This window comes from Petaurus breviceps, unplaced genomic scaffold (genome assembly GCF_028583685.1).
Source record: "Petaurus breviceps papuanus isolate PSGF00001 unplaced genomic scaffold, PetGlider_PUasm1.0 207, whole genome shotgun sequence".
NCBI classification, from domain to species: Eukaryota; Metazoa; Chordata; class Mammalia; order Diprotodontia; family Petauridae; genus Petaurus; species Petaurus breviceps.
In genome coordinates, this window is record NW_027185850.1 from 17,519,069 (window position 1) to 17,524,874 (window position 5,806).

A 5,806-nucleotide genomic window follows, 5' to 3' on the forward strand; every position below is an offset into this window, starting at 1 on the left:
GTATTCATATGCCCGCATACCCTCATATAAAGACATATATATATATATATATATATATATATATATATGTCTTTATATCAGCCTCAGACCCTTTCTAGCTGTGTGACCCTGGGCAAGTCACTTAAACTCTGCCTCAATTTCCTCAGTTGTAAAATGGGCATAATAATAGCACCTACCCCCCAGGGTGGTTGTGAAGATCAGACCAGACAGTCATTGTGAAGCACTGACCACAGTGCCTGGGGCGTAGTAAGTAGATGCTTAATAAATGCTTGTTTGGTTTCCCCCCTTGGAAACACTCCTTTTCATTATACAGAGGTTGGAAATAATGAATCACAAAAGTGGAAGGAATCTTAGTAGTTTATCTCATGTAACCTACCTCAGTCCAAGTCCCCTTAAAAATTTATTACATTGATTTTAATGAACACCAAAAAACATTTTCATATGTAAAATAGAAAACTGTGTGAAGCCATCAATTTCTATTATATATGCTTGTTTAAAAAAATTATATGTATGTATATATGTATGTGTGTGTATATATAAATATATATTATATTATATATATATATTTTATATATATATAAACTCCAACATTTTACTTTCAAACTTGTCCTGCTTCTCTGTATCTTTCTCTCAAATAGCTTCTTTTCTTATTACATTTTTTCTTTTTTGTTTTAATTTACAAATTTGCTCCCCGTTTTTCCCCCACCCACCGTCCCAAAATAGCAGTCCTACAGGATATCCCCTCCTCCAATCTGCTCTCTCCCATATTTTCTCCCATACCCTTTTCAACTTTTCCAGTGGATCTCTATGCCTCAGTGCCTGTATATCTTATTTCCCAATTACATGTAAGATGGTATTAATAATACACACATACACACACACACACACATATATATATATATATACATATCTATATTTGAATATTTAATTTTAAAACTTTCAATTCCATATTCATTCCCTTCCTTCCTTGTCACCCACCCTTACTGGGAAGATAAGCAGTTCAGTATAGGTTGTACATGTGCGGCTAATGCAAAACAATAACATAGTAGGTATATTGTAAAAGACTGACTATATTTTCCTCCCTCCTATCCTACTTCCCACTTGTTCTATTCTCTACTTTGATCCTGTCCCTTTTCAAAAGTGGGTGCTTCCAATTTCCCTTGCCCCCAGCCTGCCCTCCCTTCCATCATCCCCCCTTTCATCCCCTTCCCCACCTATTCTCCTGGAGGGTGAGATACCCTATTTAGTGTGTATTTCACTCCCTCCTCAAGCCAGATTCAATGGGAATAAGGTTGACCCATTCTCTTTTGCCTTCCTATTCTTCCCCTCCATTGTAACCATTTTCCCTTGCCGCTTCTGTATGAGAGAGTATACCCTAATCTGTCTCTCCCCATCTCCTCTCATTATATTCCTCTCACCTCTTAATTTTACATTTTAAGTATCATCCCTTCCTGTTAAATTGGTCCTGTGCCCTCTATCTATGTATACCTGTAAACATATATACACACATTCACATATGTATTTATATGCCCATATACCCTCATATATAGACATATAGATATAGATATATATATATATATATTTTTTTAATCCCTTCAACTACTGAGAAAAGTTTCATAAGTTACAATTATTGTTTTTCCATGTAGGAATGTTAATAGTTCAACTTTGAAAAGTTCCTTATGATTTCTTTTCTGTTTACCTTCTCATGCTTCTCTTGCTTCTTGTATCTGAATGTCAGATTTTCTATTCAATTCTGGTTTTTTTCAGCAAGAATGCTTGAAAGTCCTGTATTCCACCGAACGACCATATTTTCCCCTGAAACATGATACTCAGTTTTGCTGGGTAGGTGACTCTTGGTTTTAATCCCAACTCCTTTGACCTCTGGAATATCATATTCCAAGCCCTTCAATCCCTCAGTGTAGAAGCTGCCAGATCCTGGGTTATCCTGATTGTGTTTCCACAATATTCAAATTGTTTCTTCCTGGCTGCTTGTAATGTTCTCTCCTTTATCTGGGAATTTTGGAACCTGGCTATAATATTCCTAGGAGTTTTCTTTTGGGGATCTTTTTCAGGAGGTGATTGGTAGATTCTTTCAACCTCTATTTTGCCCTCTGGCACTAAAAAACATCAGGGCAGTTTTCTTTGAGAACTTCCTGGAGGATGCTTTCTAGGTTCTTACTTTGGTCATGGCTTTCAGGTAGTCCAATAATTTTTAAATTATCTCTCCTGGATCTATTTTCCAGGTCAGTGGTTTTTCCCATGAGATATTTCACATTGCCTTCTATTCTTTCATTTGTTTGGATCTGTTTAACAGCATCTTGATTTCTCATAAAGTCATTAGCTTCCATTTCCTTCAGTCTAATTCTGAAGCAATGATTCTCCTCATTGAGCTTTTGAGATTCTTTTTCCATCTGGCAAATTTGGCTTTTTAAGGCATTCTTCTCCTCATTGCCTTTTTGAGTCTCCTTTACCATGTGAGTTAGTCTATTTTTTAAGGTATTATTTTCCTCAGTCAGGCTGTTGACTCTCATTTCATAATTTTCTTGCATTGTTCTCATTTCTCTTCCCAATTTTTCCTCCACTTCTCTTATCTGCTTCTTAAGGTCCTCTATGGCCTGTAACCAGCTTGCATTTTCCTTTGAAGCTTTTGGTGCAGGAGTTCTGACTTCACTGTCTTCCTCCTGTTCCATGTTTTGCTCCTTTTTGTCCCCAAAATAGGAGTGTAATGTTGGAATCTTCTGTCTGCTTTGTTTCCTTTGCCTGATCATTTTGCCACTCAATTACTTGACTTTTGGGCTTTTTGCCACAGTAGGACTCTGCCACCAGACTGGGGAGCTTTCGTCCCAAATGCTGGGTTTTCTCAGCTGCCGGAGGTATTAGATGGGTGTCCTCTCTGAGGTCTCCACACTCTCTGGCAAGCTGGACACACACCCCAGGACCTGCACCCTGGACTGCAATCCAGATCCAAGCAGGTTAAAGCAAGAGCGATTACCCCTCAGACTGGTGCTTGGTCCCCCTACACTCTGCAGGCCAGGAGCTGAAGCTGCCACTTTTCTCTGGCTGGCTGTGCTGGTGTCTCAATGGCTTCTCGCCCCGGGGGTAAAAGCCATGCACTCCCACTTACTGGTCCCAAAGTCCAGCCTGCACTGACCTCTCACTTTGTCCTTCGCATTTATGTGTTGATAAATCTGGAAACTGCCACTGCTGCTGCTGATCTGGAGTCCCTCTGGCCGCCCTGGGGCTAAAGCCTGGGAGTGGGGCTGGGCTGGGCTCCCAGAGCACTGTACTGACAGATTCCTGCCAGCCTGCCAGGCTGTCCTCAGCGGGAGGTTAGCTTCTCTGTGTCACTTTGTGGGTTCTGCAGCTCCAAAGTTTGTTTAGAGTCCCCTTTTTACATGGATTGGGGAAGGTGGAAGCTGGAGCCATGGGAAGGTTGTGCTTCTACTCCGCCATCTGGGCTCCGCCCACCCTTCTTATTACATTTTTAAAGATGCTCCAGTCATCTCATTTATTTTCTCCTTTTCTCTTTCCTCTGGTCATTCCGTCTCTAGTTGCCAATCCTTATTCTCAATAAAAAAAGGAAAAGCACAATCCCTGTAACATGCAAACAAAACAAGCACACACATTTGCGGTGTCTGTTCTGTGTCTTGGGTCTGGCCCTCTCTGTCGGGCCACTCGTTCTGTCCCTGGTTCTGAGCTGTGGCGCCCTCAGAGATCCTGACCCACAAAGGTAGTTTTCTTTCCATTGTTATTGTTGCTCTGGAGATGGATGGTTTCTGTGTAGTTTCTTTTTTTTTAAATTTTTTTTTTATTTTTTATTTTAAGCAATCGGGGTTAAGTAACTTGCTCAAGGTTACACGGCCAGTTATTTCTGGGTGTGGTGCTGAGTGTCCGAGCCCGGGATTTGATCTCCAGGTCGTCCCAACACTGGAGCCGGTGCTCTTACTCACTGAGCCACCTGGCTGCCCCTTCTGTGTAGCTTCTGTGATGTTTTCTAGTGACTGTTCTAATGATTAATCATCTTTATTAATTAAAAAGTTCTTTACCTCAGCCTATATACTTCATTTCTCTAATTAAGACACTTTTCTCTTTGACTGTGGTGGGTTGGAAATAACTAACCAGGGTCCACATAAAACCTTTTGTTTTTTGGACCATTCTTAATTAGTCATTAGCCATTGCTTTGCCCTCCCCAACTCTTCTAACCCAGCTTTAATAGTACTAGTGGAAGTGTAAGAGCTTTTATCTAGACATGTCTGGGGGCATTTTGGGCTTTGTGGCTTTTGGTTTGTTGTCAATCAGGGAGCATTTATTATTAAGTTCCTACTAAGCGCTGGGCACTGTTCTGAATTGCTGGGAATGCAAAGAAAGGGGAAAAAAATAGTCCCTGCTCTCATAAGTATATATTCTGAAGGAGACAACATGAAATTAATGGTTATAAGCCATATTTCTATGGAGTAGAGGAAGGGCGGTTTGAAAGGAGAAGCTTTAGAGGTGGTGGGGCCTGAGAAAAGCTTCCTGCAGAAAGATGACCTTTCAAGGAAACCAGGGAAACAGAGGGAGAGGTGAGGGCACAGGGGCATTTCAGGAGTGGGAGGCAGGCAGTACGAAGACACAGAGATGGGGAGTGAGAGGCTTGTGGGAGGGTATGGAGGGGAATAAGATAGACGAATATAGGAAACATAGGAAAGAGGCAGGTTAAAGAAGTCCCTATATGGTATTGTGTATGGGGCACTGGATCTGGAGTCAGGAAGATGTGAGTTCACATCTAGCCTCAGTTGCTTTCTAGCTATATGACTCTGGGCAAGTCCCTTTACTTTTCTTTCCCTCAGTTTCCTCATCTATAATGGCAATATCCCTGGATTATTGTGAGGCTTGAAAGAGATAATGTTTGTAAGGTACTTTGCATGTCTTAAGGAGCTATATAAATGTCAGCTATTATTAAATACCAAACAGGGGAGTTTTTATTGGATCTTGGCAGCAGTAGGAAGTCCCTAGAGCTCCTTAGTAAGAGGAGAGGGTGTGTGTGTGTGTGTGTGTGTGTGTGTGTGTGTGTGTGTATAAAACTGAACAGGGGATGAACTGGAATGGGAGAGAGCTGAGGGAAGGATCCCATTTAGGAGACTAGTACAATGGACCAGGTGAGAGGTGTTGAAGGCCTGAACTAAGAAAGTGGCTGTGAGGGGAGATAAGGGAGGTGAATGAGAGATGCTTTGAAGGTAGGAATGACATTTAATAATGGATTAGCAACATGGGGTGAGTGAGAGTGAGGTTCGGGGCCTGGGTTACTGGTAGGTCAGTGGGGCTTTCTAAAATAATAGGGAAATTGGGAAGAGGGAAGGGTTTTGGGTGGAAGGTGATGCACTCAGCTTTTGCCCATGTTGAGTTTGAGATGCACCGGACTATCTAGTTCAAGGTGTAGTAACTGTAGCCAAGGAGAGAGACTAGTGCTGCCTAGATCAGGGAGAGTCTTGCCTGAAGATGATGAACCAGAATAGCTCATGAGGTCCCCAGGTGAGATGTGGGAAGAGAGAAGGGCCCAGGACAGAATGTTTGGGGACACTCAGAGGACATGACATGTCTTTGACTCTGAGCCAGCAGTGGAGGCCAAGAAGGAATAGTTGGACAGGTAAATGGAGAACCATCCAGGAAAAAGAGCATAGAGAACATATTCTGTTCAGTGCTGTGAAAAATGTATAGAGGAGAGGACATCCAAGGGGAGAGGGTGATGTACAGGATACCTCTCTCTCTCTCTCTCTCTCTCTCTCTCTCTCTCTCTCTCTCTCTCTCTCTCTCTCTCTCTCTCTCT

At 42.0% G+C, this 5,806-nt stretch overlaps 1 protein-coding gene across 4 annotated transcripts in view; it reads left to right on the plus strand.

Annotated features, from left to right (window-relative positions):
* The window catches only part of LOC138164935 (metalloendopeptidase OMA1, mitochondrial-like), an 80,319-nt gene that overhangs the window by 25,406 nt on the left and 49,107 nt on the right, over positions 1 to 5,806 (plus strand). The window lies entirely within an intron of this gene.